This window comes from Echeneis naucrates, chromosome 14 (genome assembly GCF_900963305.1).
Source record: "Echeneis naucrates chromosome 14, fEcheNa1.1, whole genome shotgun sequence".
Taxonomy (NCBI): Eukaryota; Metazoa; Chordata; class Actinopteri; order Carangiformes; family Echeneidae; genus Echeneis; species Echeneis naucrates.
In genome coordinates, this window is record NC_042524.1 from 6,955,457 (window position 1) to 6,967,414 (window position 11,958).

Here is an 11,958-nt window from a genome sequence, read left to right on the forward strand (position 1 = left end):
TCATAACCGATGACAGTAATTGAGATTGTATGGATCCAGGAGACCAAAGGAATACATGTCAATCCATATTGTAGACACTTTACATTGATATTTGGCAGAGCTGACTAGGGGAAAGGGGCAAAGAGGTGAAATCTTGCACATGCACATGTACCTTTAAAGCTACAGCTAAACTAACGTCTCTGTGTACACACTGTTAAAATGTTAATGCTAACACATCATCATTATCTTTTTTTTTTTCTAGTGAAAGCGCTGCTGATATGCAAACATCCTCGATCCTTTAGTGTTTGATCAGTTTGAGGCTATTCTCATCGTTCCAGTATTGCAGCATTCAAAGGCGGATTTTCTCCTCAGAGGTGCATCGAAATTCTGTGAAATAATTATTCAGCAGATATTTCCAGAATATCACCATCGCTGATGTGGCTATAATGTGTCTAGTAGCTCACTCCTAATATGCCACACTGAGATGACGCCCCCTCTCATTCCAGTGAAAGTTGTTCACAAAAAAAAAAACAAAACAAACAACTTCTATGGTCCCATTCTTCATGTGCATATTAATGTGTCTTCCCCTGAAACTGCCAGATGACATTAAGCTCACTCTCAGCTCAGGGAAGCTACACAAATATTAAATTGTTATATTAAAATTCATTATGTCTGGAGAATAACCTGACTTTGTTTGTAATTCAACATGTCCTCAAGTGTCATCATTTTGACAGAGAGGAGAAAATGGGTTCTAGCACTGGATTATTATTATTATTTTTTTAATTTCCTGCAGTCTCAATTAACCATCAGGACAAATCTGGCAGCTCTTGAGCAAATCAAGCCAAACTGACAGCAAGAGACCTGACTTGGTGTCAGAAAAGCTCCAATAAAGAGCAAACATACAACATAATCGTATGAGAAAAACGAGTGACTCACATCTGCCAGTCTAGAATGATCCACAGACCAGGCACCGCATTCATTTTGTGACAGAGATAAGCGAAATACAAATATGTGATGAATAAAGTATCAAGCGTGATTCGGTTGAATATAGAATAGGTGAAGACAGGCTGAATGCTGCCTGGTTGTCATCGAGGTGGCTGTGGTTGACTTGGCAACCAAATCTCTGTGGGGTTGTTGGGATAGAAACAGGCTGATGATTATTAAGATTTTTTATTTTTTTTTAACTTGTGCATCTATTTGTCTGCTTTCATCATGTTTGTGTGCATGTATTTGTCCCTATGTGTATGTTTCAGCAAATAAATGTGAATAAAATCATTTTACAAGAGAAAGTGCTGCACCAAAATGTTAAAGGCAGACATTTGTGTACGCACTAAATGACATTTCAGTAGCATTACTACTGTTGACCTATGGGCACATTACTGAACCTGGACACATTTGGTTCTGCTAGTTATGTCGGATTGAGTTTTGCTTTTCTACATATGTATTGTGTGATATCGTTATCTGTCAGTGGGTGCTCTGCTTGTTGTATCACTAAAAGCCTGACATTGTATCCTGACAGTGATGCAGCTATAAATCCATTTTAGTTCCTGCGCTGCTTCCTCCTCCACCTTCACCTCTCCTCTTCTTAGTCCTCCTCCTCTTTCTCCCCCGCCTTCTAATTGTCTGTGTTTTTCTCTTTCCATCCTCCTCACCGCTGTTATCCTTCTCCTCCTCCTCTCACTCTTATTTCTCTCTCCCTTGACTCATCATCCTTGTCCTCCCTATTTCTCTCCATCGCCCCTTTCCTTTTGTTTGAGCTATAGGACCTCAGGGACTCAAGGCTGCAGTAAAACAAGTCTGATCCATTCAATGTGTCCTGATGAAAGTCCTTGAGCAAAACATACCATTATGATGAAGTACAGCAGAGCATGTATGATCTTTTGTTTTAAAAAAATAGGCCCAGTGCTTAACAGTGCTCGCTCTGCCATTCAAACTCCTCTCACAGCCCCAAAACATTAATAATCTGCCACCAGGCTAGGTGTTGTCATCAGTGTGTGTGTGGATGTGGGGGTGGTATGGGTGGACCTCTCTGATTTCAGGGAGTGGGTGCGATGAGGCTGCGTCTGTGTTTGTGAGGTTGTAAATGTTTGATGGGGTTTGATCCCACCATCTGTCCACTACTGCTGGCAAAGAGAAAATGAGTACAGAGAGACTGAGTTCAATCCGCCGCAGCCAATGACTTATATTAATTATAAAGATGTTAGCATGTCATCCTGTGACCGGCCACTCTGATTATGAATTATGTACAGCAGTCTATATTTGCTGTACATAGTATGGAAATTTTCACCTTAAATAAGCTTTGTTATTTAAATGTTCGTGTGTGTTTTCATCAATAATGAAAATTCCAGTATATCTTGTATGTACACAATATATTTTCAGTATAAAGCTCTATATGAATTCCACATGTGGTAGACATGAATACAGGTAGCTTGATTTGACAGATCCATAATACATCATAGTCTGCCTTTGCACCACAACAGAATTTAATCATAAGCTACTCATTTTCTACGTAAACTTTAGTTTGTATATAAATCTCAATGTCATTCTGGAAATGTATTATATCATGAGCAGGACTTTCCTAAGGACCTCATCTCATACACTCTCAGTGTAATATTGCCGGATGGTACCACAGACTTACTGGTGTTCTTTCTCCAGGTAGGATTCAGTGGGATTTGAACCAGACGCTGCACCAAAGGTGAGTTATGGTTGCAAAAAAAACACACCCGCTCATAACTGTACACAGTCAGGCGGTGAGGGTTGAAACTAACCTGCTGTTGGATAGTTTCAGGGCTGAGCGTTTTATCCCTTTGTGTTATATTCAGGTCGAGCTTCCAAAAGATACAGCACTCAACAGCGTCTGTCTTTCTTGCAATAGTAATTGTCGGGCGCTAAACAAACTAATTACACAATATTTGGTTAGAGGGCGATTACAAACGCATCATTTATTTCAAATTTAAACGGGTTCCTTTGGTGTGCCGTTTCGGAATATCTCCCCTGTTCTTTGAAAGGTTGCCTGCTGCTGCAAACCATTTACACGATGGAGGAGTGTGGAAAACGTTGTGTATGAGTGAGTCATAAATAACCCGTCTCCAGCCTGCAGAGGCAGTGCTGAGTATTCATTTTAACACCCTCCATCTTGGTTAAAATTAAAATAACTCTTACTCATAAAAATGTCACAATTTATGGCATCACCAACAGTGGCCTTCCAAAAGTTGCCCTGTTAACTCATTGGTCTGCAGTTGGTTGTGTATATCAACTGGGGTGGCCCACTGTTGTATAGCTGTTGTATGCACAAAGGAAAGGTTCAGCTGGGTTGTGCCTTGTTTGCAATTGTTTGATCTGGTGAATGCTTTCTGAACAGCATTGCAGATGATGGAAAGACTAGACAGAACAGACTGTTATAGATATTGTATGAATGAACTAAATGCTTGCATGCAGAAAACCAAGTCACGTTGTTGTGTGCCTCCCATGACCCCAGAGGCTGGTGACAGGCTGAGCTTCCAGCCTGTGCGATTTTAACAGATTGATCATCCATGTGCTATACTCCAATCAATGGCTCTAACTACCAATGGGCCAGATTGTGAACTCTTTATACTGAGGTCAATAAACACAACAGATCCTGGGGGGCCCTGAGGGATAAGGGTGGCTGGGTCGGAGGGGGGGGGGGGGATCAATCCCTTTACTAAAGGCCCTTGCCTTGCAATGTCGCTCACTGGAAAGGTCACAAAGCCTTTCTGCTTGATAATAATGCTAATGCAGCTCGTACAGTAACAACAGCTAGTCCAAACATCCAATAGGATTACAGAAATCCTGTAAAATCCTGTGACCTCCTTCGCATCTGTGACCTTTCTTTTACACCAGTCCCTCCTCAGATAATTTAAAAAAACCTCTTGGTCTGAAGATATTGTCACATATTGCTATCAGATTATAAATCACACACACAGTCTAGCATGTTATGTAGCTTTCATCTTCCTGAGAAACTGGCTGTTAGACAAGCAAAAGCCGCTCACTGGCGCAAACTGAGACCTTCTGCAGTCACGCCGATAAAATAAAGCGAAAGTGGCCTGATCACAGTACTGACAGGCTCCAGTTCAAAATGCGCTGCTTTGTTTTTCTGAGCCCAAGTTTGAAAGAAATTTTCGGTCCATTGTGACTGAAGGCAATAACCTCGCTTCGTCTTTTGGTTGCGTCTAAAGAGACCACAGTAAAAGGAGAAACATCTGGAAGAGTGAAGAATGTCAAACAGTCTCAGGCTATAAATCTGTGACAGGGAGGACTCACTCGGTCCTTGCAAGGCTCCCAAGACCGCCAAATCTTGATATAAAAGACCAAAATGAAACTGATGGAACTCATCATGTTAAAAAATGAAATGACCGCCTCATGTTCCAGGAGAAAGGAGGGCAGTTTGCTTTATTGAACAGAATGAATAGCCCAGTCAAAAATAAGGAAAAGAAGTATTTATGTGTTTTTTCCTCCTGGGGCCTCTTGGCCAAGTCATGTTTGTAAATGAAAATTTGTTCTCAAACATTTTACCTGGTAAAATAAAGGTTAAAAAAAAAAGGTGAAATACATTCCTTTGGAAAATAAAAATACTTTCCAATAAATTTTACCCTTGAGCCATGTTTAGTACTTTATCAGCCAAGGATGATGGAATGAATGTTTTGCTCATCACTTTGTATTTGGTGACTCCGTTGCTGTGTGGATTTTCACAAATATAGATCGTCGGCTTCACCAATTTGAAATGCTTTACATTTAATTTGGGTATAAGCTGCGTTTCAAACAAATCGCTTTTCATTAGTTGAAGAAAACTTGTTCTCTTCTTAAAGGGCTTGTGTACAAACACACCTATTCTTCATGCTTTTCTTATTCAAAAGATGGTCCACAGCATAATATAGAGAATATCCTCAAATTCCTAAGAAACAAATGGAGTATTTATCTCTCTGCTAGCAACAACAAAATCCAGTAATCCATATTTTAGATGTGAGGAAGTTACGGAGGTTGATTGTGGATGCTCAAATAAGATAGGAAACAGTAAATGTTGTTGAGGCTTCCCAGTGCTTGACATACTTCAAACTAATTTTGGTTCTATGTAGGAAGCATCATACATGTGAAAGGGAGGTATTTTTAAAAGTCAGTAACTGGAAGAATATGCACGGTCAGAGTATGCCAAGCGTGCAGCAGGTCAGAGAATATATAGAGCAAATACAGTTTCTCTTATATAATTTGCGTGAGCTGGAAACACCTACACCTAAACTTGTCTGCTTTACCTGAGCTGTAACCACCCAGTTTCCCCAGCTGCTTTAAAACAACACAATGTAAATCTCTGTGTTGTGTTGTTTGTCTTGTGTGTGGCTCAAAATAAAAAGCCAAATGATTGGTTATATTGAAAAGTATAGCAATAATGAGAAATGTGCTTGCTGTAGATAAAGAATACCCAATTACTGTCCGCAAGTAATGAATTTGATGCATCAAAGCGATGCAAAGTGAAAGGGTCGCTCTCTGCATACATGTGACATAAGGTTTTAGCCTTTAGAAATGTTTACCAGAATTTCATTAATTTGCACTTCACAGTTGAACAAACTAAGATTTGGAGGATTACAGAGTAGCTGGAGGGAATACAAGCAGTCGTGTCTGGAAACCTCTGGCTGGTAGTCGTGGAACATCCTTGACTTCCTTTGCCTACATCCGTTGGCTGCAATACACATCGCAGCACATCACAGGATCCTTGGAGGTGCAGCTGTGTCGACTGATAAGAGACAGATGGAACTCCACCTCAAAGTTGAAGTGATCTTGAAATTAAACGCAACAATAAGCCCAAATTTATGTTTTTCTCCCCACCCCCACCCAAACACACAGGCCCAAGAACCTGATGTTTCAATAAACAAGCCAACTTAACACAAACACACAGTATTTTTCTTTTTGCTGACACACACCCACACAAACATATGAGTGACTTTTCAGGTCTTTACGGAGGATTTTCCATTATTGATGAGGCCACATGCTCTGTACCTTTATTGGAGCAGGGGGTGGCTCAGGTCTGCTTGACTCAGCATTCCGCTGTCCATTGCTCTTTCTTTTAGCCTTTGTCAGCAGTGTGTGTGTGTGTGTGTGTGTGTGTGCACAGGCGCACAGGAAAGAGAAAACAAGAGACAGACAAACACAATGAAGCCTGTGCACACCGCCCAAATTGCAGTACAACTAGCAGGTCAGTGGACAGCAAACAGACTTTTTGATCTTATTTTTATTCCATCAACCACAATTTCCGGAGGCTTGACTGGAGCGTCAGGTTTTGGGCTGAGGCTCCTACTTCTAAAGAACAATGGCTTTTCCCATTGGAGATATAAAGATACCAAGTGGGCCACCAACTCTAGGCATAGTTTGGGTGAGAGGAGTATCTGCAAACCATTAGCAGCTGAGTGGGAATTTCACCATCCCAGTGTTTACTATCTGCTGCTGCATTCACACAATGTTGACACAACAACAACAGTTTTTATTCCATCTTCAGACTGTTTAAGTCCTATGCCAAGGTTCTTACTCTTACTGCTAACCACAGCCTAAATAAGCTTCCTTTTGCTTTGTTACTATGGGAAACTGGTCACAAACATTAGTGTAAACATTGGATTTTATTTTGAAATAATTATGGGTTTACTGCCGCTGGGGTGCCAACAATGCTACATCATTCACCATCTCATTTGAATGTGTTAGCCTTTTCACATGTTCCAATTAACACAAAACCAAAATATATTCAAGAATTTGAATGTCATTAAGTATTTGTTCATGCACCAAAGCACTGGAGAAAGTGAAGTCTGCAGCAGGAAAAAGCTGCACTTCGTATTAGCTACATTCTTCCACAGTGAGACATGAATATGCATATCAAATTTCATGGCAATCCACTCACTATATGTTATTTCATCCAGTGCTGTGGATCCACTGACATTCCCATGAACGCATTCAAGCAGCTAACACGTCCGAAACAATCCAGCGAGAGGATATCATTTACTTACTGAACGGTAACTAGCACGCTGTGGATGCATGATAACACCATAATATCATATTCTGGATTATATTATAATCCCTATTACACCACTTTGGGAGAAAATGACTCAGAGATTTCATCTGAGACTTCAGAAAAACAGCTGAAGATGATGAAAACAGCACATCCATCCAGCAGCTGTTGTCCTTGCTCCTTTCAGCTTGTCACCCAGCCAGACTCATCAGCCATGGAGAGGTGCCCAGAAGGTAAATGAAGCCGCTCCTTTGGAGGCACGGCTCCTCAGTTGATTTCACACACATAAACACACACAGACACACACATATAACCCTTTAGAAAATCAATATTTGTTTCCAAATGTTTTCTCTCAATGGTTCATAAGAAAATAAAAATGCAAAAATATATGACAGTAAGGAAAACTAGAGCAGTGAATGAATTAACAAATAGCCCAAATATGACATTGCCATGGCAACAACTTATGCACAGACTACTGACTGCCACACATAGTATGTGTCGATCAAGATAAAGGGATGTAATGAAAGTATAAAGAAACGTGCTCACAAAGGTCAGCCCCAGTTTAAAGTATTTCAAACAATTCTTTCACGAAACATTATGGTGGTAATATTGTCTAATTATCAAGGTTACGAGGAATATTCTTTATTCCACTTGCAATGATTATGTTAATTTTTCAACTCTTATCCGACCGGCTTCTCCAAATTGAGTTAATTACATTGCTTTGCAGATCATACATTTTTAAGTTGTTTTTTTTTTTTCTTTTCCATATATACAGTGTTTTTTTAAATACCACTTGTCTTGTTTTCTATTATTGATATGGGAAGTTCCACGAGGATCAAGTAGAGCTAAAAACGAGTCAAACTGCAGTTTTTCCAGTTTTGCGGCAGTGCAAAATGTTAATGTGTGTTAACTAACTTAACCACATATTTGCTCAATCTAGTTTGCACATAGGCACACACACACATGCAAACATGCACACACATACTGACTAGTAACACAACTCACTGACACTCACATCACAGACCCCCAGCTGCTGCTCTGTTATAATTTATTATCCCTTCTGTACCCAGTGGAGTCATGAAATCAGCCTGTCCTTTATGATGCACACACACACACACACACACACACACACACACACACACACACACTGAATCCATGTAGTGTTTTTTTTTTTTTTTTTCCCAGCAGTCACCCTGGCTTGCTTGCTAGCCAGCAGAGACCTCTGTGACTTAATTAGTATCGCATCCCAAGGGAAAGAACAACAGGCCAAAATACACTGGACACATTCAGGATGTGGAAGGTCTCAGGCTGTCAGAGAAAGGAATGAAAACAATGAGGAGAGGAGTCGGTCCTTAATATAAATACAAAGGAAGTAGATTTTCAGGTTTTCATGTGTAAAATTAGGTTTTCAGTTTTCGTGAATGTCACCGTGAGAGAGACCAAGTCAACTTTGGCAGTGAAACTAGAGCAGTCATTTGTCCATCACCTCTTCTTCCTGTGTAAATTTCTAGTGAAAAATGTAAATAGTTTTTTTTTTTTTTTTCCATCAATCTGTCTTTCATGCTTGCTTTGTACTTGCATCGCTCCATCTTCCACTCACATATTTGCTTTTCACATCATCAAATCCCCCCCCCAACGCCACCTCGTACCCAGCGGTCCTTGTTGTGTCCCAAAGACATGCAGGAGAACGTCCACACCGTTTTGTTAGCAACATGTACACACTCTGAATATTTCATTAGACACAAAAACAGCTCTTGAACAATGCATCATGTGCTCGTTGCTACATCATTGATGGTGCTGATACACCATACGTGGAGACATCTACATAATTTACACAAATATTATTGACCAATATCACGCATGTGGGCAGGAGAAAAGAATCAAAAATGAAGTTCAGAGCTGAACACACACATAAAACTGTACATTTATACACACACACACATACACACAGATATGCACTCTGGGAGGAATCGCGCCATAATTATGCCTAAGGTAGAGTCGATTAATTTTTTAATGGATTCAATGTTTTATTCATAGCACCTATCCAGTCTTGGATATGGCAGAGCACACAGAAAACCCCTGCCATGAAGAGAATGCATGGCAAAACCAACTATTAATAATTTCATAGATGAATGACATATCTCAGTCGCTTTATGCTAAAGTCTTAGACTGAAGGTATACACAGAGAAATGCATGTTAATAAAGTAACTTCACAAATATGTATGCAATGTCAGCTCTAAGCGTTGTTGTGGACATGGTCACAGGGAATGTGACAACAACCCCAACCCCCCCCCCCCCAAAAAAAAAAAAAACCAAATAAACAAACAAACAAAAAACCCAAATGCATTTGAGAGTGAACGATAACCTGAGAACAGAAGAGGATGAGGCCAACCAGACTGGTTAGCCTGTCCTAGAAATCCATTTACAGTACCAAGCACTCTGCGTAATCATCCACCCCACTGTGAGAGGAAAATCTTGGCCTATGCAAGACACAGGGTAAAACTGCAGCACGTTTAGGACTATCAAACTTTACTCCTTCTGCCTGCCCTCCAGTGTGCGATTTCACTTGAATACTTTTGCGGGTCAAACAAAAGAGAGGTTTGAACATGAGGATTGGAAATGAAGGTCACAAATGACAACATTTAATAGAAATGCATGATAAAAAATGTTAGACTAGAGCCACTGTGTTTAAATATAATATGTTGCAATGGCTATATTACCCACAAAATGCAAAAAGGGGCCTATGTCTACTACATTATTTTATCATAATCATCCAACAATTAAGTATAAATTTGGAGATTTTATCCAAGCATGAAGCAGCATCTCATATAGGTATGAAATGCTGCTTCATGTTTAAAAAAAATCCATCTCCAATAAAGAACCAAGTAGACATCCTATTTTGGCGCTTACTGTGATCATTTTTGTGGTTTAGAGAATGATCTGGAAGAAAAACATTCGCCTAAACATATTTCATTATTTTTTGCATTCAATGGCAATCTTTGAAATTAATGAGTCAAGTTTACTTTTTGAGCTGCTTTCGTCAGAATTCTCATATCATATGCATTTGCACTGCTCTAACTGAATGCAAATAGTGTTACTAACAGCTATCTGTAATGTATATATATTTAATAGGATTACTTTAAGCCGGCCATTTCCTATCCCTGCCAGTACCTACCATCCAGCTCCCATTCCCTGCTTATCCTCTCTGTACACATTTAATACTGCAGAACACCACAGGTACCCTAATGTATCACCCTCTCCCAGCTGGACTTGAATTGACAGATTTATTAGATAGCCATTTGTGGCTGCATGTAACTCTGCCAGTTGAGGGTCGGTGAGACTGACAGAGTCAAAGCTGTTTGATGACCTCGAAGTGATAATGACCGTACCGGAGAGAAGGACACAGAGGAGGGCAGAGAGGGAGATAAAGAGACATCAGGAATGGTGTGGGCGGCTGATAAAATATAAAGGGGGTTGGATGGTTCAGACATCTGGCTGAGGTGACCACAGACGTATGCCGCGATACACCAGAAAATGTAGGAAAGATTGGATTATGTATGTGATGCATTCCACGCTACACTGTTAAATTACCCATGCAGCAAAAAGCAGCATTTTTATTCAAGCGACATGGATGGATTCTTTTAAAGAACAGCCTTGACATTTGGGGAAATGTGCTTATTCGCTTTCTTGTTTAGGTTCATGAGAAGATTTATACCTCTCTCTTGTCTGTCCATTAAATACAGGCTGAAACCAGGATGGTGTTAGCATAGCTTAGGACAAAGGTTGGGGCAAACAGCTAATTTGGCACAAAGGTCACAACAAAAACATTTTCTTTACTCATTGACATGGTACTGTCGAATCAAACAAAAAATATTTCTTTAAAATGTCTTTGAAGATATAACTCTCCTTTTTGCCATGATAGTCCACAGATGGAATATCATACATTTCTTTCTTTTCTTTTCTTTTTTTTTTTAACCTCTGGCAAAGAGATTGTGAAGTCTTCTTTTGCCCATGTCAATTTGCTTGTTTGTCTAGAGGATTTGCACCAAAGTAGGCGGAAGAATTGGGGTAGCATCTAATACATTCTGATGTCATCCAGTTAAACGGCCGGTTCCAGGAATTTTACAAATTGCTTTCACATTTTTTACCTTGGTATTTGCTCTACTGAATATCTTTCTAGAATAAAATATAATGGTAAAATAAGCAAAGAGCCTAATGTTATTAAAGTGTGACCAAAAGAAATGACAGGAGACAGAGACCAATAATGTGGAACCAGTTTTCAGTGGAGAATATTGCCAGTTTTACCGTAGTCAGAAGGAATATCATGACCCACAAAACACACACAAAAAAAAAAAACACCTACTGTTATGATACTGTGCCTTACTGTTTCATTCACAGATTCAGTACCTGTAGAGTTACTGGGTTTGGGCTTGTCAGAAGCTCATGTCAGGGGTATTTGGCTAAAATCAATTTTCCAATTCAGAGAACAACTGCTCTCACAGACAGACGTGAATAGATGGAGGAAAGAGGCAAAAAGATATTTATTGAATGTGCAAAGGATGACACTGTGAAACAAAAATTGATTATGGCAAGGACTACAAGGTATTGCTGGATGGTGGATGATTCCTCATTCAGATCCCCCTGAGTATGGTGTTCTCCTGCAGTGGTTTCTGATTGGTGTCACCACCTCTTTGTATGTGTGTGTTTGTGTTTGTTTGTTTTTTTTTTTTTTTTAATTGGGGCCCAGTTTTTTTTCTTTTTTCTTTTTCTTTTCAACCTTCACATCATTTCTGCTGTGGCACATTTTATTCTCCAAACAGGTCATCTCCACTCTTACATGGAGGGAGCGTGAGATCACAAAGCTAGGGCCAAGGATGCTCTTTCTCTGAGGCATTGCCATCCTGTCGAGAGGAGTGTGGGAGGAGGAGGAGGAGGAGGGGGGGGGGGGAGGTGTCTCAGCTTTCTCACGACCT